The sequence below is a fragment of the Mobula hypostoma genome, chromosome 1 (genome assembly GCF_963921235.1).
Source record: "Mobula hypostoma chromosome 1, sMobHyp1.1, whole genome shotgun sequence".
NCBI classification, from domain to species: Eukaryota; Metazoa; Chordata; class Chondrichthyes; order Myliobatiformes; family Myliobatidae; genus Mobula; species Mobula hypostoma.
Window position 1 is genome coordinate 87,520,999 of NC_086097.1, and position 21,810 is coordinate 87,542,808.

Sequence of the window (21,810 nt, forward strand, 5' to 3'; positions counted from 1 at the left end):
TGTTGCCTCCGTACCAAGCAGTGATAAGTGTGTAGGAATTTGCTTGAATTGTTAGTGACATACCAAATCTTCTCAAAATCCTGATGAAATATATTCACTGGCTTGCCTTGTTCCTAATTGCAACAATATGTTGGGCAGTATAGATCCTGGGAGATTTTGATACCAAGGAATTTGAGACTGCTCACCCTTTCCAATGCTGACCCTTTGACAACTAGTATGTGTTCTGGATTCCCCTTCCTAGGCATTACTGACATTGAGTGCAAGGTTGTTGTGACACCACTCGACCAATTGATCTCTCTCCTCCATGCCCCCTTGTCACCATTTGAGATTTTGCCAACAACAGTTGTGACAACTGCAAATTTATTGATGGCATTTCAACTGTGCCTAGCAACATGGTCATAAATGTAGAGAGTAGACCAGTGGGTTAGCACACATCCTTAAGGTGCTCCTGTGTTGATTGTCAGTGAGGAAGAAGTGTTATTTCCGATCTGGTCTGACGATGGTCTCACGATGTGGAAGTCAAGGATCCAGTTGCAGAGGTAGGTATGGTGGTCCAGGCTTGCTGATTATTACTGAGGGGATGATGGTGTTGGAACTCTGAACTGCAATCAGTAAACAACAGCCTGACGTGCATATTGTTTCCGTCTTGTGGTCCAAGCCAAGTGGAGAGCCAGTGAGATTTCATTCGTAGTAGACAAATTGCAGTGAGTCCAGGTCTTTGCTTAGGTAGGGGTTAAATCTTCATTCAACCAATATCTGTGCTGGTATATTAAAGTCCATGGTGATTGCATCATTGATTACTACTTTTGGTGAGAGTGACTCACAGGATATTAGAGGATGTCTCTATTTTCCAAATTCTTACTGTGAACTTTCATTGTTAATGGGCAGTGTGGTGTAGCAAAAATACTCTTCCATAACAATTTTCCTTTGACAGATGATAAGCTAGAGTTTTTATTGTCTTTATGGCTTCCTTTCTGAAAAAGGACAATAAAATACATTTTCAATCAAATTGAACATTCCCTAATATTATCTAGGGAATTTTCTCAATATTTTGAGACTTGTCACTTCCAACAATTGGCTCAGTTTCATTTACCTGCAACTGTAATTTGCAACAGTTGCTCATTCCCAACTGTTCTGATTTCTGATTGGCAGTCATTTCTGGGATGTTTTCGATAAATTCTGTATTTAAGACTGCACAATATCAGTTTAATTCACTTGTCCTTAAGTTTTCCATTACTAATTCCTCAAACTCATTTTCTAAAGGAGCTGTATTAGTTGTATAATCATTGAAGTTTTATTTCTGAAAATGTTTATTTTTGTGGCAAAGAAATTCAGATTTAATGATTTGGTTGACAGTTAATTTTGTGGTGTTTATTTGTTTGCTATTTTGGAAATATGAGTTGCATTCAATGGTACAGTTTTAATTTAGTAGATAAAATTCCTCATAGTATCAGAGGTTAATCAAAATTTACATTAATATCTCACAAATAGCAATGTGATGAGGGTCAACTTTTTAAAAATTATAAACCTATTGATCAGTGGGTTAATAATGTACAGGATACAAAAAAAGTGTTCTTGGATATTCTTTCGTCAATGTTTTTGGATGTTTTGCTTCAGCATTAGAGAGGTTTGAAGTTTGATTCTCCAACATTGATGCACTAAATCAGTAGTGCATTGACATTTGAACTTCGAGTTTCTTGCACACAAACTTCGGAATCCAAATCCACTGCTTTGATAAAGATGTTCTCTCTATCTCCACCAACAGAACCATCTTTCTCCAACTACCCCACTGCAGCCATCTCTCCCCTCCCCACTCCACGCCACCCCTGCTCATCTCAGCATGAACAAACAACGGGATGATTCAACAGAGGCATCCAGGGAGATATGGCAACTAAATGAGACTCCTTGAGCTAATAGAGTTGTAGAGCACCACATCACACATACAGGCCCTTCAGCCTGTCTAGTCAGTGCCAAGCTATTATTCTGCCAAGTTTCATCAACCTGCACCTGGAGGATAGCCCTCCATACCCCTTCCATCCATGTACTTACCCAAACTTCTCTTAAATGTTGAAATCGAACCGGTATTTTTTTCGTATCACCCTCTGAGTGAAGAAGTTCTTCCTCAAGTTCCTCTTTTTGGCGTGTGCCTTTGTGCGAGTCTGTGCGTCTTTGTGTGTGTGCGTCTGCGTGTCCGTGATGTCTTTTTCATGGCTTTTACAAGGCGCGGAGCGAGAGAGAGAGACTGTGTGGCGCGCCACTCCCCACACAGACATTTTCGCAGTATTTTTCTTTTTTTTAAAAAAACATTTTTATGAAGTTGAGTTGTGATCTCGACACTCAACCTGGCACGGATGGAAAGCGTACTCGGGAGCAGACCCAACTGGTTTCGAACCCGGGAACCTACGCTCCCGGGTCCAGCGCCGATGTGGTTGCGCCATCAGCCGGCCCCTCAAGTTCCTCTTAACTATTTCATCTTTCACCCTTAACCTATGTCCTTTAGTTCTAGTATTACCCAACCTCAGTGGAAAAGGCCAGCTTGTATTTACCCTACATATACCCCTCATAATTTTGTATACCTGTAATAAATCTCCCCCTCCTCCCCCATTCTCCTATGCTCCAGGAAGTAATATCCTAGCCGATTCAACCTTCACCTATAACTCAGGTTGTCAAGTCTCAGCCAGATTCTTCTCTTGTGATTACATCCCTTCATTTGAGACTCTTCCCACTACTGAAAACATCTCAACAGCTACTTTGGCATGTCCCCTCAGGAAATCAAAGTAATTCTGCAATGTGCTAATTAACAATATACCACCTTGCATTTTCCTCCATTTTAAAAAAAAAGCAATGTATATAAATAATCTGCTGGATAAGCAGCATCTGTGGGAGGAAAGGAACTGTTGATGTTTTGGGTCGGAACACTGCATTGGGATTTGCCTCAAGAAGGAACACTTGTCAATGTAAGTTGAAATCCTGAGGTAAAATGTGATAAAGACTAACCAAGGTAGGGCGAAGTTAAGTTTGAGAAGAGATTTGCTGTGAGTTATCTTAATGAGAGGGGTGGAGAAAATCATTAAATTTTAAGGACGGAATTGCAGGGATTAGTTGGAAATGGATGGCTCTGAGCTGTGACCTCTGTCGAGGTCATGGCCCAGATTTAGATTTTTTTGTTAAGTTTAGAGGGATGCACTTGAACGCAGAGAGTGGAGTTGTAGGTTAGATTGAGGTTTAGGGACAGGGACGTGGGAGGAATTAGAGGTCAGGTGGAAGTCTAATCCTCTTCCACATTTGATGGTCAATGACGCATTTGTGGGACATCTGTGGTCGAGTGTCAGGATGGCTGACCAGCAGGGACAAGGGTTGTGGTTGCCCTCTCTAACCACCCATAGGGTCAGCGAATTGTCGGTGGGTTTTGGAGTTAGAATTCCATGTGGGCAAGGGGAATCGGGTGCATGACACCCTGAGTTTGCAGATTGGAGAGATCGGAGTTCAAGGCTTAATGTTTGGGGTCCCATCATCAGCAAGACTGGATTTCGTGGTCTAGTGTTTTGGTGATCAGCGGGTCCTGAGTTTGATGCTGAGGATCAAGATCAAGGATTGAATCAGATGTCAGGGTCCATGGACTGGAGCATGAGTCTGTGAATCTCTGCGAGCCTTCTGGAGATATTGAGGGCCCATTGCTGACGAGTCTGAGTCTGAGTCCAAGTCCGCTGGAGGCTGTAGACAGCCTGTCCTGGAGTTGAAGAACTGTGTATGCACTGATGTTAATTCTTAATTTGAGGTTTAATCTTACAGATTAGGAAAACCTTGTTATATACTACCCATGTTGGTGATTTATAGGATAAATTGCATAGCTAACAGTCTTGATGAAGGGTCTTGGCCTGAGGTTTCGACTGTTTACTCTTTCATAGATGCTGCCAGGCCTGTCGAGTTCCTCTAGCATTTTGTGTGTGTTGCAAAAAAAAAAGTGGTATTTCTCATGAGTTCAGATTGTATTTTACATTTAACATAACGTGCAGTAATCAATATTGTAAATTAAAGGAATACATCAGTTAATTTTATTAGTGGCAAGGCCCACATGTACTAATGAGGCAGCACAGGAGACTGAAGAGAGATTTAATTGTATATAAATGTGAGATGCCTGTAATGGAACAGGGCCTATAATCCCTATGCAGAGGGATTAATATCTTCAGGAAAAGTTAATTGACTGAAGAATTTGTGAAAAGTTGAAGAAAATTTTTATTTTTTCAATCAGTGATCTAAGTGTGTACAGGTATCCCCACCTTTGAAAGATTATACTGTTATCAATCTACATACACTTCAAGGACTAGTTTACTTCATTGTTCAGTCTCCATGACAGGGTTCAGCTGTCAATTATGACTGTTTAAGTAGTGGGTTCTCCCCCCACTCCCACCAAGCATAAGATAAGTTAAAACTTTATTTATCCCAAAGGAAATTGTTGTTGCAAAGTTGCTCAGTCAGAAATATATACTTTAAAATACAAAATGTAAGTATTGAGGTACGAAAAAAATATACAAAATGTACATTTGAAAAGTAATATTGCAAAATACAGATGTGCCATGAGACCATATACTTATATAGTTAAGGAGGAGGAGTTGTAGAGTATTATAGCCACAGGGAGAAAGGATCTCCTGTGGCTTTCAGTGGTGCACCTCGATGAAATCAGTCTGTTACTAAAAGCTGATCCTCTGTTTGTCCAGTATGTCATGGAGGGAGTGAAAGGGATTGTCCATAATGCTCTGCAACTTCTGCAGCATCCTCCTGTCAGACACAACCACCAGGAAATCCAGTTCTACTCCCAGATCGGAACTAGCCTTCCTGATGAGCTTATTGATCTTCTTGGCATCAGCTGCTCTCACCCTGCTGCCCCACTACAGTGTGGAATAGAATGCCGGCTACTACTGAGTGGTATATCATCTGCAGCATTGTCAGTCAGTGGGTGCCATCCTGAATCCGGGGTTGGCGTCTATGTACCTCCATCTTCTTCGATCTTGCGACAGCACTGAGAACAGCCTCTCCTCCAGTTTGTTCTCACTGGCCGCCTTGGCACCGCCCACCGCCACCCCCGCCAAACTCGAGTCCGAGGCCGTATCGGCCTCCAGCCGCGGCTGCTTCTTTGAGCTCAGCCTTTCCTTAGGTGGAGGCCTTGGGCAGGTCCAGGCACACGGTGCAGCGCCCAATTTCATCATGTCTCTTCTAACTAGGTGCATAGCATACGATTCGTAGATACATGGTGAGGCTTTAATCTCTTCCATGGAAGATAGCCATTAGCTCACAAGGAGCTCATCCGCTCTTTGTCCGGTCTTGTATTTTTTAGTCCTCCTGTGTGTCCTCACACCCTCCTCACCAGACTAAGTCCAGTGGGGGAGCCGCCCCAAGTCGCTGACCACTCGACCATAGCCCCCGGCTGAGCGCCTGCCCCCTGCTGAATTTCTCTGAGCGTCCGGCGCCCGATCGAAGACCAAACCACTATGCATAGTACTGCAGACGTTGAATAACTCGAGCCTCCTCTGGAAGTACAGTCGGCTCTGTCCCTTGTACAGAGCCCCTATATTTTCAGTCTAGTCCAGTTTATTGTCCAGGTGAGTTCCCAGGTACTTTTAGTCCTGGACAACTTCCACGTCTGTTCCCTTGTTGGAGATGGTAATGCATGGTGTTTTCATCTTCTTGTCCTGGAATCCACCACCAACTCCTTTGTCTCATGATGTTGAGCTGCAAGCGATTCAACAAAGTTGCTCAGTACTCTCCTGTCTTAGCCTCTTGTCCCTGGTTGATGCAGCCCAGAACTGCCGAATTGTCTGAAAACTTCTACAGGCGGCAGGACTCCTAGTCGAAGTGGGGGGGATAGGACAGTCCCCTGAGGTGACCCTGTGCTACTAACCACAGTTTCTGATACACGGCTCTGCATCTCACAAACAGTGACCGCCTGAACCCGTAGTCTGTAATCCAGGTCACTAGTGGAGCATCCGTCTGCATCTCTGTGAGTTTACTCCCTAGTAAAGCAGGTTGTATGGTGTTAAAAGCACTGGATAACTCAAAGAACATGACTCTTACAGTGCTGTCTGGCTCATCCAAATGGGTGTAAGCCTGTTGAAGCAGGAGCGGTGTCCTTGACTCCAAAATGTGATTGCTAAGCAAACTGCGGTGGTGAGGGGGGAGGTGGCCCAGTGAAAGGTGTGTGTCAGGACCAGTTTTTCTAATAATTTCATAACATGAGGTCAGTGCTCTGGTCTGTAGTCACTGGGCGTGGTGGGATATGTCGTCTTGGGTAATGGAACTAAGCAGAATGGTTTCCACAGCACTGGGACTCTCTCCAAGCTTAGATTAAAGATATGTTGAAAGACTGCACCCAGCTGAGTAGCACACACCTTAAGTACGCTTCGGCTGATGCCATCTGGACCCACTGCCTTGCTTAGGTGAAGTCTGCTGAACTCTCTCCTTACCTGCTCAGCAGTGATGGGATGAGATGTTTCCAACTAATAATGTAGTTTTAAATAGTTTATTTTATCTTTAGTGATGCACATTTAATTTGGACAAAATAATTCTTGACTGAGACTTAAGAATTTCTAACCTCAAGTTCTCTGAGGATCTAACCTGGTCCCAACATATTGATGCAGTTAAAAAGAAGGCAAGACAGTGACTGTACTTTATTAGGAATTTGAAGAAGTTTGGCATGTCAACAATTACACTCAAAAACTTCTACAGTTGTACCATGGAGAGTATTCTGGTATGGAACATTTGCTGTCTGGTATGGAGGGGCTACTGCACAGGACCAAAGGAAGCTGCAGACGGTTGTAAATCTAGTCAGCTCCATCTTGGGTACCAGCTTATAAAGTACCCAAGCAGTGTCTCAGAAAGGCAGCGTCTGTTATTGGGGCCGTCCAGCACCCAGGGCATTCCTTTTCTCACTGTTACCATCAGGTAGGAGGTACAGAAGCCTGAGAGCACACACTCAGCGATTCAGGAACAGCTTCTTCCCCTCTGCCGTCCGATTCCTAATTGGACATTGAACCTTTAGACACTACATCACTTCTTTTAATATACAGTATTTCTGTTTTTGCCGTTAAATGTATTCAATATATGTAATTGATTTACTTTATTTTTTTTTCTTTGCTAGATTATGTATTGCATTGAACTGCTGCTGCTAAGTTAACAAATTTCACGTCACATGCCGGTGATAATAAACCTGATTCTGATTATAAAAGATTATCAGATTATAAATGATTTCTGTAGTACAGGCACAACTCTTACAATCTAAAAATACATAACAAATTGCAGAGAAACAAGTCATCTGTTACAGGAACTGAAGGCCGAGGAATAAATTCTCACATCTTCCTACTGTCATTCCCACAATCCTGGCTGCTTTCTAACATTTATACTGTTCTGCTACTCTTTGACATCATCTGCATGCGATGTTTTCAGTTGCATTCAGCATGCCAGGTGAATGGAATTTTTGATTATCCTGTTGCTTCTCTTGATCAAATCATGGGCCAAGAAGAACTTTATTTTCTGTTTATATAAGAAGAGACTGATCATGGTATATTGGTTAGAAGTTTAACTTGGTCACAGACAACTCTTGACCCTTAGAAGGGTCGTGCTGCTGTGCTTGGAAAAACTGGGATTAGCAGTAAACTCCTTGGGCCCTGGAAAGTAAAGATCTGTCACAATACATGTTATTTTTCTCAATAAACTCACTTATTTTCAAAGGTTAACCCTGTGATGTCCAGAGTAGTGTACCACATGAGATGTTAATGAGTAAATGTTGAAATTCCTCCTGCCTCTGACAGCACAGCCTAGGAATGATGTACAGCAGATTTTCTTCCTGCAGTGAAAGGCACATGATGCTACCAGCAAGGAATCAGCTGAGATTGAGAAATATGAAATATGAGAAATGGAATAGGTACATGAGCACATTCTTCAGTTATCTCTAATATTCGACTCATGCATCCAAGCCTTAAGTAAATCAACTCTGGGTTTACTTGCACATTAACAGGAACTAATGCTTCAAGAATTGATGGGAGACTCTTCAATGCCTGTTCTCTGAACTGCTATAGCCTGCCCTACAGCTTCATACAGGTATTTAACCAGGGAATTTCAGAGGAGAGGTTTCTGCCTTTATTGTCCTTTGAGACAGTAACCTCCATTACACTTTGAATAAAACTTGTATCCTGCACCTCTCCTTAATCCTCTACCAATTCATGCTAGTTTTGACTTCTCTGTTAAGAAATGATGAGCCTCTTCTAGATTTACCATAATTTTGTGCTGTTCAGTTATGATCTCCTTGTGGTCCATATTCTAGAGAACAACATAGCACCACAGTGCTGTCATTTAGTTAGGTTTAGCATTGTTATGGAAAAAGACAAAGTCAGTATAGGAGCAAGGGTTCTTATGGTTAAATCCAATTTTTTTTAGGCTGAGGACTGAATTGCAAAAGTGGACTGGAACCAGCTGCGTGATGGTAAATTGGTCTCCAAGCAATGGAAGACAACGAAGAAGGCGTATCAGGTTTCAAGGTAAACATGTTCCAACAAGGGAAGAAGGTGAGATTGTCAGATCTAGGGCTGCCTGGATGGCAATGATAAGGCAAGGAAAGTAAAGGATTGAGATTAGAAATGAAATTGGTAAATAAAAGGGAAAACATGGAAAATATTTGAAGGTTTAAAAAAATGCAAAGATTTAAGTACATTTTAAGAAAGAAGGCATTTAGAAATGAGTTGGGGCCCACCGGAAGCTACAAGTTAACTTATTTATGGAGGTGGCAGATAAGGAAGGATTCTTAATGAATACTTTGCAGTTTCCTCAATATTCTTATGTTTTCTTTTGTACTTCCCTTGACCTCAATGTATTGCCCTACACATGTCTGAATTAAAATCCATTTGCCAGTATCTGGCCAATCCACCTATATCCAACGCTGATGAATAGTTAAGGGTGAAATGCTGGGTGGGTGAAAGTAGAAAAGCTGCAAGTTTATTGGATTTTGAAAATGGATAAATCACAAGGCCTGGACAGAAAATGTCTCAGACTATTAAGAAGCAAGAAAGAAAATATCATTTTTTTAAATATCCCAGCCTACAGGAAAGGTGCCAGAGGAATGGAGAGCTACTAATGTTCTACCATTGTTTTGAAATGATGCAATAAAGTAATTAATTACAGATCAATTAGTTTAACTTTGCCAGACACCTTATTGGAATCAATTCTGAGAGAAAGTATAAATCTTTAGTTGGAAATAAATAGTCAATGTCTCGGTATAGATTTGAGCTAATCTAGTTATTCCCTGTTCTTGAGAATGAGGATGCTGATATTCCCACAGACTTCCTCCTGAGATTCTTTTTGCTGTTGCTGTACGCAGTAGTCACATTAAGCACAATGTAATGTAACAACAGCAATAATGCCATAACAACTTGGGCACGTGACCAAGTGGTTAAGGCATTCGACTAGCGACATGAAGGTCGCTAGTTTGAGCCCCAACCGGGGCAGCGTGTTGTGTCCTTGAGCAAGGCACTTAATCACACATTGCTCTGCGACGACACTGGTGCCAAGCTGTATCGGCCCTTCCCTTGGACAACATTGGTGTCGTGGAGAGGGGAGACTTGCAGCATGGGCAACTGCCAGTCTTCCATACAACCTTGCCCAGGCCTGTGCCCTGAAGAGTGAAGGTGTTCCAGGCGCAGATCCATGGTCTCGCAAGACTAATGGATGCCTTATAATGTAACAACTTATAAAAGCTTGTTCAATAATACTTCACATTTCCACCAACTCTTAACTAGATGGTGAGGTCAGCAGGTAGAACTGAACAGCAACAAGTTTCCCCTTAAGTCACATGCCACTCTTAAAAGGAAAAATATTGTCATTCCTCCTTTGCTGCCAGTTCACAACTCTAGAATTTGCTACTTGTCCTTCCTGTGAGGGAAATTCATCTCTACCTCAGGCAACCCAGATCTTGTTTGTTTATTTAGCAATACAGTGTGGAGTCCAGTCCTTTGAGCCACATTGCTCCAGCAACCCCAGAATCCTGATTAACCCTAAGCTAATCACGGGAACATTTGCAATGACCAATTAACCTACCTGTTACACCTTTGGACTGTGGGACGAAACCGAAATGCGCTTATTCCACTGGGGGGGAGGGGGGAGAATACAGAGACTCCTTGCGGAATGGCACTAGAGTTGAATTCCAAACTCCAGAATGCTGTGAGCTGTAATAGCACAATACTAGTAGGATGTTAACCTTTGTGGGATAGTATATTGCAAATTCACAGCCATACAGTGTTATTAAGGATATGACTATTTTTAAGTTGGACCATTGCAAGTGTTTTAATACAATCAAATTATGAGACTGGATAATTAGACTTATGGTAGTTTTAGGATCAAAAATAAGTAGATATAAATGAAAATTTAATGCTAAAGATTTTGAGCAGATGACAGGAGAAAGTTCTTCAAATCCTGACCCAGTGGATTTTTATTCCCAGTTTCCCAGGAACTATGCCAGCATTCAAGATTAGATTGGCTGAGTGTGGATGAAAGAAAATGATAGGAGGGATAATGTAACTGGGTTGGTAGATATGATTGAAACTATTTGTTTGATGGAGAGGAAAATCTGACACATATTAGGCAAAATGTTACATTTGCATTTAGGACGTTGAATGTTTCTCTCTACAAACTGAAAGGCTGACAGGTATAGTATATATTCTTTACTAAAAGCAGCACCTATAATCAGATAAATTAAGAATTGATTGTAAAAATAGTCGAGTTAACTAGTTGTTGCGTTATAATAGTTGCACATAGAGGTTGATTAGATTCAGGACCCGCACAGCGAGACCACTCAGTTCTGAAATCTGTTAGACCGGGAGCTTCCTGAGAGTCACAAATTTGATAAATAACTAATAAATTTTTCTTGTTTTTTGCACTAGCTGTTTTTCATCTGTGGCTTTCGGTGGACTTACCTCTGGTGCACCTATCATTGTTAAGATTTTTCTGCATTCTTTACTAGAACACTCCTTGTTCTCTTGGTCCCTCTCTGGACTGTGAGGAAGCATTCTGCTTTTGTTGTAACATGCACAAAATGCTGGAAGAACTCAGCAGGTCAGGCAGCATCCATGGAACTGAGCAATCGACATCTTGGTCCAAGACCCTTCTTTGGGACTGGTTAGACGTGAGAATAAAAAGGTGAGGGGAAGGGAAGAAGGATAGCTAGAACTTGATAGGTGGGTGGGAAAGGTCCCCTCATTACTACTTCTGTTCCCCACCCTCGCCACTTGTCTCCTCTCACCTGCCTATCACCTCCCCTGGTGCCCCCCCCCCCCGGCCCCTTGGCTTTCTCCGACGATCCACTCTCCTCTTTCAGGTTCCTTCCTCTCCGGCCCTTTACTTTTCTCTTCCTGAAATGTCAACTATTTGTTCATTTCCATAGATGTGGCATTACTTGTTGAGTTCTTCCAGAATTTTGTGTGTGTTGCTCTGGATTTCCAGCATCTGCAGAATCTCTTGTGTTTATGATTTGCTGCTTTTCTTGTGGTATGTCAGGCTCTTTTTTTTTCTTCATGTTTCCTTCTTGACACCAAAGAAAATTTGCAGTTTGTTGTATTTTTACTATGGAAAATTTGAATGAATTGTTGTAGTGAAGGAGACTGAGTTGCACTCAAAAATCAGTTTTATGTTTTCTTGAAAAGAAAATTTTTAGTTTTGGGAAACTAGATAGTACAAAGGAAATTAATCTAGAATAAACAGAGAATAACCAAGTTTTCCATCCTAAATAAACATTTGAAAATTTAACATGGAATGGGAAATGAAGGTTGATTTGCAATATCGTTAGACAGTATTAACCAACAGTTCAAGAACTAGAGCAATGTTTTCTAATAAAAGCAGAATTATTTCCCCAGTAGTAAACAGAGAAAGATTCCATTGCTCAAATATGTTAACATTAAATTCAGATAATTGAATGGTTAGGCACAGACATGGCAAATGGAATTTAATGTGGAGTATTGTGAAGTCATGCACTTCAAAGTTCAAAATAATATTATTATCAAAGTGCATGTATGTCACCACATAACAACTCTGGGATTCACTTTATTGCAGACATACTCAATACATCCATAATAGAATCAGTGAAAGACTGCACCAGCTTAGGTGTTCAACCAGTGTGCAAAAGAGAACAAACTGCAAATACAAAAAGGTACAAAATAATTAAGTAAGTAATAAATACCAAGAATATGAGATAAAGAGTCCCTGAAAGTGGCTCTATAGGTTGTAAGAACACCTCAATGATGGGACAAGGGAAGTTTTCAAACATTTCAAAGGTTCATTTATTACCAATACATACAACTCTGAAATTCTTCTTCTCCAGATAGCCACAAAACCAAGAAAGAAGAGTGGCAGCATAATCATCAACCTCCAATTCCCTCCTCCCTGCCCAAAAAAAATGAACAAAATGGGAAAAGCAAATCAACCCCCAAATCTCCCTCCCACACACACAAAAAAAGGAGAAAGATTGGGCAAAAAATATAGAATATAAGTCTGAGGAAGTCTGTAGTCCAGGTCCATATCCAAAACTCAGAAAACCTGAGTAGCATTCTCCAGGCACAGTGGCGGGCCTTTCCCTCTCAGGCTGTGAGCGATCCCACCGGCGATCAAAAGGCAGTCTTCCCTCTCTGGTAGCAGAGCAATCCCTGAGCGATCCTCTATTAAACCATGGAACATACAGTAATTCTTCAAACCCGTTGAAGCAAGCCACTGAGTATTGTCTTCCTAACTCTGTACCATTATAAGTAACATACAATTTCCAACGTACAAATAAATTCTCATGTTAATTAGACCCTATTAATACTGTGGAGTTATGGTACCATATTCAGTAATTTTTTTTAAATTTTCTGACTTGTGGACAAAATCAGATTGTAATAGTCTGCAAATGTGGAACTGGTTCAAAACCTGGGGATGATTTGTATCACAACAGAAGTTTGATTTGAAGAATAGTCATATAGTGTGTCATTGAGCCCGCATCTGGAACACTGCACAGTTTTGGTCCCCTTACCAACAAACAAGGATATAACGATTTTGGAAGTAATCCAAAAGAAATTCAGCAGATTAATTCCTGTTGCCCATCAAGAGAGGCTAGACAGTTTGATCTATATTAATTGATTTTTAAAAGAATGAAGGGTGACTTTAATGAATATATCGACACCTTTAGAATATTGAAATGCCTACATAGAGTGGATGTTGCCTATAGTGGGGGACTCTAGGACCAGGCAGCCTTGGATTAGAGGGACATCGATTTAGAATGGATATGAGAAGGAATTTTTTTTAGCCAGAGGGTGGAGAATCGGGAATTCATTGCCACAGATGGCTGTGGAATCCAAGCTATTGGGTATACTTAAAAGTAGAGATTGATAGCTTCTTGATTCGTAAGGGTGTCTACAGGTTATTGGGAGAAGGCAGCTGAATGGGGTTGAGGAGATTAATAAATCAGCCATGATGTTGGAGCAGACTCAATGGGCTCAGTAGACTGCTCGAATGTCTTGTGGTCTTGTATGAGGGGTGATTGATAAGTTCGTGGCCTAAGGTAGAAGGGAGTCAATTTTAGAAAACCTAGCACATTTATTTTTCCTACATTTACGCACTTAGTCCAGCGGTCATGGAGCATACGGATCCCTTCTTTGTAGAAGTCGGCGTCTTGGACCTCCAGAAAGTGGTCCACAGCAGGGGTGATCGATAAGTTCGTGGCCTAAGGTAGAAGGAGATGAGTTATTAACTTCAAACTTTTCTGCATTTTCACTCAAAGAGTTGAACTGCACGTGCATGTAACGAGCTGTATAACACATCTTCTACCTTAGGCCACGAAGTTATCAATCGCCCCTGCTGTGGACCACTTCTACAAAGAAGGGATCCATATGCTCCATGACCGCTGGACTAAGTGTGTACATGTAGGAGGAGACTATGTTGAAAAATAAATGTTTTCTAAAATTGACTCCTTCTACCCTTAGGCCACAAACTTATCAATCACCCTTCATATGTGAGATTCTCTAAGGCAGCTTGACAGGGTGGATATTTTCATTAGTGAAAGTCATGAACAAGGGGACACAGCTGTGAAATATGGTTATCATTGGTTCTGTTCCTTAGAGCAGAGAAGACAAAGTTTAACCAACTGCTTGTGAGAGGGACCCACAAATGGATATTTCTATTGGGTGCAGAAATAGTATGAAGGTATGAACTGAGGATTAACATTAGAAGCCAAAAATTAAGGGCAATTTTCCTGTACAGCCGTGGTTAGAATACACAAAGCAATAAAGCTGCTAAAGTACTTTTATTAAGAGGGTGGCAATCAAAGCGTGGAACAAATATGTTAAAGTGAGAGTGAAGGAAGGAGAGATGGTGGTATTTGTCTGAAGGATACTGGGTTGAAAGAAAACACAAATTGGTGGAAAACATGTTTTTGGAGCCATCATTTGCAAAATCAGCTGTATAATTCATGCAACAGATCTTGTTCTTTCCACAAGTGGGATTTTTTTTCTGCCTTGGGTTTACATTTTTAATGCTTTGCTTTTCACCCAAGGAGCTAAAGAGTTTGAAACTTGGCGGGGGGGGGGGGTTGGTGGTTTGAATCACTGATTGAATCTAAATTTCTAGTGATCTAGTTTAAGTTTGCATACATATGCTAAGAAATCTGTTCATAATGGGTGGTAGTACATGCACCATGTAGTACTGGTAGCACTGAAATTCTTTTCCTTCAGGGGACACAGGGTGCAACCTTAAGCGTGATTAATCAGGAGTAAATTACTTGAAAGCTTTGTGTTGAGTTTTTATTTCTATGCAAGTAGTATCAGATATCAATCAAGAGCAAAATAACCCATTTACAAACAAATCAACAGAATGATGTTGTACTGCTCTTACTGTCTCTTGTAAAGATATGCTTTGTTGAAACTTCTAAAAGAGTTTCTGACCAATTGCTGTAAATGTAATATTGTTTGTCTTGCATTATTTGGCCTCTTGGATGAGGTTTTTGAATTTCATACCATGATCTTTTTCTCCCCCCCCGCCCCGCCATCCTTCATCACTGTTTTCAGCAGAGACCAGAGTTTATTGTTTCAACCTCAATTTAATTACCTGAAGTGAGATAGGATAGAATATCATTGTGTAGTATGGTTGGTATGGTTAAAAAGGGCAATAGAAATTAATATCTTTTCTGGGCATGGCTAATTCAGCAATAGTTAGTGTACATTTGCTTGCCTATACTTTTTCAGACAGCTGCCATGAATAGTGCATAATTGGAATATTTTGAAAAGTTGGGTATTAAAGTTCTTTGTTAGAACTTGTGTAATTTTGATGTGTGAAATGTAAAGCTCTTGTATCATTAAAAGAACTGTTGTACTTGAACAAGAAAATCCAGGCTGGTGGCATGGTGCAGACCTGAAGGTGTGCCACATTAACAGGTTTATCTTTTTGAATTGCCATTGAATTGATAATATGACTGTGCTTAGACTGGGTGATAAAGATTCCAAAGTACTACCTCAAAGAAGAATATTGCAGTTAGCCTAACCACTTTGCTATTTTTAAGAATCTCATGTAGGCAAAATAGTTGTCATTTTTTTTGCTCTCTGAGTCCCTCTCCACGACTCTTATTTATACTTTATTGTCGCCAAACAATTGATACTAGAACGCACAATCATCATAGCGATATTTGATTCTGCGCTTCCCGCTCCCTGGATTACAAATCTATAACCTTTTGACCTGGAGAAATTAGTGAATGATGACGGTTGATCTGTCCAATATCTTGTGTCATGGGAACATACAATCATTTAACTTTATCCCTTCACCTAAATCATTAAAATAAGGTACAGTCGGCCCTCCTTATCTGTGAGTTCCGCATGCGCGAATTCAACCAATCGCGAATCGGGAAAACCTGGAAGTTCTCTCTCCAGCACTCGTTGTTCGAGCACTGTTCATCTGGCGTCTCATTTGTTTGCTACTTTGTTTCAGTGAAAAAATGGCTCCTAAAAAGCAATTACGTGGTCAAAGCAATTCCTCAAAGGCTAAGAGTAGATCTTTTGAAAAGTGGCATGTTGTATTCTGAAGTGAGCCGTAAGATCGGTCAGAACGAAGTGAGTATTCTCACAATAAAGCAGAAAGAAGCTGAAATTCGTGGAAGTGTTAGTGCTAGGGATGGCTGGCCGGCTATGTAAAGTGCTACAGCCTCAAGAACTTAAAGATCATGGGAGAATCAGCATCAGCTGATGTCGAGGCGGCATCATCGTTCTCAGCAGAGCTACAATGGTTGCGTCTGTACTGAACATGTACACACTTTTTTTCTTGTCATTATTCCCTAAACAATACCGTATAACAACTGTTTACATAGCATTTACATTGTATTAGGTATTATAAGTCAATGGAACAGAAACACTGCGGGCGGCGGGTCCTGTGCTGCCCTGGGTCCTAAAGTCCACCAGCACTGAGACAGGTTAAATAAGGGACTTGAGCATCCGCATTTTTTTCTATCCGCGGGGGGTCTGGGAATCAATCCCTCACGGATAAGTAGGGCGGACTGTATATGCAGATGTAGATATTGCTTAACATACTGGCATTCTTGATACTAGTTTCATTAAATATTTGAATTTTGATATTAGTTTTTCAAATATATTACCTTACTGCAGTTTGAGTTTCTTTGTGAGAAATGTTACCGATACTTCAATGTTGTCAGATACTTGGGTGGTTTGACAGGAGAGAACATTCTCTCCCAGTTGTCCATGGAAGCTGTTGTATGGCTTTAGCATGTATTAAGGCATTATAAGTTAAATTAAATATATGAAGAAGAATTTGTTTTTTTTTGTTATCTGTTTATTTACCACATATAAGAACTGTCATGGACCTCCACTCTAGAATATGGTGGGATGCTGCTTATTATCTATCATTTTAGAAGAAAACTAATAAATGAGTAGAGCAACAGATCAATAGTATCTTCTGCGTTTGTTGCCAGAAAATTTCAAGTGCAAGTACTGAGAGTAAAAGTTTCCTATAATATGAAAGTATTTACTCTTATTTTTTAAAAAAAGTCACATTTATAACTCCACAGCCATGTACGTTATATGCCAGCAACTAAAACAGTCATTAATTATTATCCAGGATGATTGACATAATACCATGAACCTTGTAGGTTTTTAATCAGTGGATCAGAAAAGGAAACAAATGAGGTAAAGCTCTAGTTCACTACATAATCAACAGTCATCCTGTTTCTGCAGCTACAGGCTTACCCAATCTGAAGTTTGCAATTTAAATTGTATTTAAATTTTATGCAACAGAGATGTGGTGATGTGGTGTCTCCATTAGAGTATCTGAGAACAAAGTTTTCAAATTATGCAGCACCCTTTTACCCAAGTTTAAAGAAATGTCAGAATGCTTCACAACAGTGCTCTTTGACACACTTGTCAGTGAGCCACAGTCACTCCCTCTTGGCTGAACAACTGGTTTATAGATTTATAACAGATTTGTTAACGGCAGTAAATGATCTGAAATCACAATAAATGGAATATCTATTGTCTGTCAATCTGTTTATTTGCCAGTATTATTTAAAGCCCGAAGCAACATTTATTCCAATATTTTTGAGACCCAGTGGCCATTAGGCTCTGCTTATTTAGTAACAAATTCAAAGCTGGCACTGAAGAGTTTGCTGTTGACTTAGTTGCATGGAGCACCAGCTGACTCATGCATGTCACTGTCCTAGATTCAGAACTCCTACAGTAGCAGCATAAAATATGCCATCAGGTTTGCATGGCAACTTAATTGCACAATCCATTTTCACTGTTTGTTGTAATCATCACCTTGGCTTAGCAAATGTTGTGGAGTTCAGCCCTCCTGAACCTGCTGGCTATATTATGCATAATTAACAGTGGTACCTCAATTAGTATTTTTTCTCTTCACTAAGTGTCGGCATTTTTTTTCCAGGGATGCAATCTACCTGCTTCCTGAAGCCTGGTCAAATGCTAATGAAGTCATTGCTTTGTTTGAAAAGGAGTTTGGAATTTCCCTGCTGACCCTGTCTAAACATCCCTGCAATAATTGCATCTAGGGCTACCTATAGAATATTCACAATGCCATCCTATTTGGCTGCATCTGAATTTACAGAACTCCATAGTAAATTGGTGTTGTTGAATGATCATTTTAAATATTTTGGGTGAAAATATTAAAATATTTTTGACATTTATATTATGTTCAACTGATGGTCTTTTTCCTGAGGCGCTTGCTCAATATCATGTGTTTCATTGTAGTCTGAGCATTTCTCATCCCCAAGGAAAGAGGTAATAGTGGAAATATTATTGGCTTATTCCCGAATCAAAACCAATTAATATTTGTGCACAAGTACCAATTATTATTAAAAGACAAACCAACTTATTTTTCCACAACTTTAATTTGTTCATGGGATTTGTTTCCAGTGATACCAGCATTAATGATTATCCCAAACTGCTGTTTGAGAAGGTGGTTATGTAGCACTAGGATATCCGCATTTCATGTGGTATAGGTGCTCCAACGGTGTTATTAGGTGGGACATTTTTGTTGATTCTAACTCAGCAACAATAAAGATCAGCAGTATGTTTCTTACGTGCCTGCTGTCTGGATCCATTGCAATTTGCTTATCACTATAATAGGTCAACGGCAGATGCAATCTCAGTGGCTCTTTCCATGGCTTTAGACCACCTGGAGAACACAAACACCTCTATCAGTATGCTGTTCATCGACTATAGCTCAGCATTTAATACCATGGTTCCCACAATCCTGATTTGAGAAGTTACAGAACCTTGGGCCTCTGTACCTCCCTTGGCAATTCGATCCTCGACTTCCTAACCGGAAGACCACCCATAAAGGAGGTTTGCTTACACTTTCAGTAAATGTGGAGAATTTTGCAAGGACACCATTGAAATTTTTACATTGCTGTGGGGTGCCTACTTTTGGTGGTCCAGATTCCTGAAGAGTATAGGAAGGCAGGAGTACTGTTGCTCAGTAGACCACAAACTTTGTGCTCGTTTTGAGACCTTAATCTTGAAATAACATTTTATGTCAATTGATCAAAGGCAGTGTTAGCGCATTGAAGGCAGCAATGAGTTTCATCATCTGTATCTGCCCTTGCTGAGAGGTGTCTCCTGAGATATATGAAATGGTCCACATTTTCCAGGGTCTTGCCTTGAACCTTGATTGTTAGTTGACAATATGGAGCCATTGGGCAGGTTGGTAGAGGTATTTAGTGGATGTTAAGTGCAAGGCCCTTCTACTTTAATGTCTTATGTGTAAGAGTTAACAATGTCTTGGAGCTTGGATTCCAAGTTTCATACTCTTGTTGGAGATGATTGTTGCCTGGCATTTGTATGCCACTTATCTACCTATGCCTAAGTATTGTTCAAGTCACGTCTGTGCAAACCACTTCATTTTCTTGGAAGTCACAAATGGAATTAAAAACTCTAATCATTGTAATTTTCATTACGATGGTGGATGTAAAGTATGAGTTATTTTCTTTTGTGTTGGAATTTAATAGCAGCTCCAATTCCCTCGTTTATACCTTGCTGTGGAATTAGTTTACTACAGTACCAATTGCATCAAATTACTTGTGTTAATATTAACTGAAGGATTTTTTAAAATTAATGCCTCAGAGCTTGAAGTATCATTGTTTATTTTAAATTTAATAATTTTTAAGTTTGTGCATATAGTTGTTAAGCTTGATTCACTTCCATCATTAAACTGCCTGATTCAGGACCGCTGGTTGTTATAATCTGGAGCAAAGAAACAAATTGCTAAAGGAATTCAGCTGGTCAGGCAGTACCAACAGGATAAATTGTTCTGAATTAGTGTGGCAGAACTGATCTTCTTTATTGCATAGTGCTTTCTTTGACTACATTCATAAGGAATTGTCAAAAGTTAGCCTGGCTCTGTTCAGTATAGTATTTTGTACAGTTTTATCATTCATTTTCATAATGCCATAAATATGATTTCAGATGAGAGATCTGTGTAAGAAATAGAAGTGTGAGTAGGCCATCCAATCCAGATCTGGGGTCTTGATCTAAGACATCAGTTGTCCTTCGTAGATAGTGCCTGACCCATTGTGATCCTCCAGCAGTCTGTGTGATCCTCCAGATTCCAAAATCTTCAGTCTTTTGTCTCCATTCAGCCTTTGTGTCTGCTCATCCATAAAACTGTGATTGTTCGTCAACCTGGTGCCACCTTCCTGCATTAATTCAGTAGCCCTTGATTACCTTAATACCCAAAAGTCTCTGCTTTAAATACACCAAGTGACTGAAACTCGGGTAGAGAGTTCCAAAGCTATGCTGTTCTTTTCTTGGTGAAGAATTTTCTTCTCATCTCTGTTCTGAATGAGTTTTTTGAGACTGTAACCCCAGCCAAGGGAGCAATCCCTACAGTCCAGCATTTCATATGTTTCAATGAGATCACCTTTCCCTTTTAAACTCATGATGGCTGAATGAGACTTGGTGTGCATTAAAACAGATTTAAAAAAAGGTAAGGATCATCTCAGATGTAAAGTGGTAGAATGCTAGGAGCCCATTAGGATTTCATTGGAATATTCCAGTCTGAAAATTCACACTGGTTTCAGCAGCAGATGGATAGAGACAAGTTGAATTCCGGAGAGAGTAAAAGAAAAAGTGGAAATAGATATTCTGAAGCTCTTTTCTGGGTCAAAACTGGCAGTTATTTCTTTCAATCTTAGCACAGGTACCAGGTTTAGGAATGGAATGAGTCAGAGGATGTTGGGGGCCAGAGCCATGGGACTGATTTCCAGCACTGCCATAAGCTTTTCTTTGTGGAAATTTGGTAACGACACCTCTGTTTCACAGATTTCCATAGTCTAATCAGTGCTCAGACTGGACATCTGCCTGCTGGGTGTGTGCCAGATTAAACCTGATGCAAGCACTGCAATCCCATTAAAATGGGAATAAACATTTGTCAAGAGAATGGCAAGAAGATCTTATTTGATTTAAATTTGTTAGTTTAAATTTATTAAATTAAGTATGTATGCTTTTGCATTTTCATTTTAAAATTAAAGTCACTTTTTAATTCTGTTTTCTTAATTCTCAGATTATTTTTGGACGTTTGCTGACCTTAAAGGCAATCCTCAGGTCATTCTTAAATTTAAACAATCTCCATCAAAAGATCATTGCATCTGCGCCGAAAGGGCACTAATGTCCTAGCGGGAAGGTTTGCTAGTGCTACTTGGAGGGGTTTAAAATAGAGTAGCGGGGATAGGAACCAGAGTGCCAGAACAGTTGTGGAGACAGATGTTAAGACCTCAGAAAAATTTAGGAATCAAATTGTTGAGCTTGATGCGAGTTGGCTGACCTGAGCTGTGTATATTTCAATGCACGAAGTATCGTAGAAGAGGCAGATGCACTCAGGGCATGCTTCGACACATGGAATTATGATATTCTAGTCACTAGTGAGACTTGGTTGTCGGAGTGGCATGACTGGCAGTCCAATTTTCTGGGGTTCCAGTGTTTTAGACACGACAGAGCAGGAGGGATTAAAGGAGAAAGGGTGGCTTTACTAGTCATGGAAAATGTCCCAGTAGCGCTCAGTCAGGTCAGATTGGAGAACTCATCTAGTGAGGCACTATGGGTGGAACTGAGAAATAAGAAAGGTATTTCCACGTCGAAGGGGCTATATTACAGACCACCCAACATCCTGAGGGATTTAGAGAAACACATTTACAGAGAGGTTGCAGCCTGTTGCAATAAGATTGTTATAGCTGGTGATTTTAACTTTCCACCTACTGACTAGATCTCCCATACTGTAAAAGGAGTAGATTGGATA

The 21,810-nt window shown here is 40.4% G+C and overlaps 1 protein-coding gene across 11 annotated transcripts in view; it reads left to right on the plus strand.

Annotated features, from left to right (window-relative positions):
- sipa1l1 (signal-induced proliferation-associated 1 like 1) overlaps positions 1 to 21,810 on the plus strand; it is a 444,836-nt gene that overhangs the window by 14,141 nt on the left and 408,885 nt on the right. For 3 of the 11 annotated variants that reach the window (XM_063052303.1, XM_063052359.1, XM_063052313.1), the window contains exon 2: positions 8,431 to 8,531. The exons of the other annotated variants lie outside the window; for them this stretch is intronic. The gene's annotated coding sequence lies outside the window, so the exon portion shown is untranslated. The remainder of the gene's footprint in view (positions 1 to 8,430; positions 8,532 to 21,810) is intronic. 11 annotated transcript variants of the gene reach the window in all.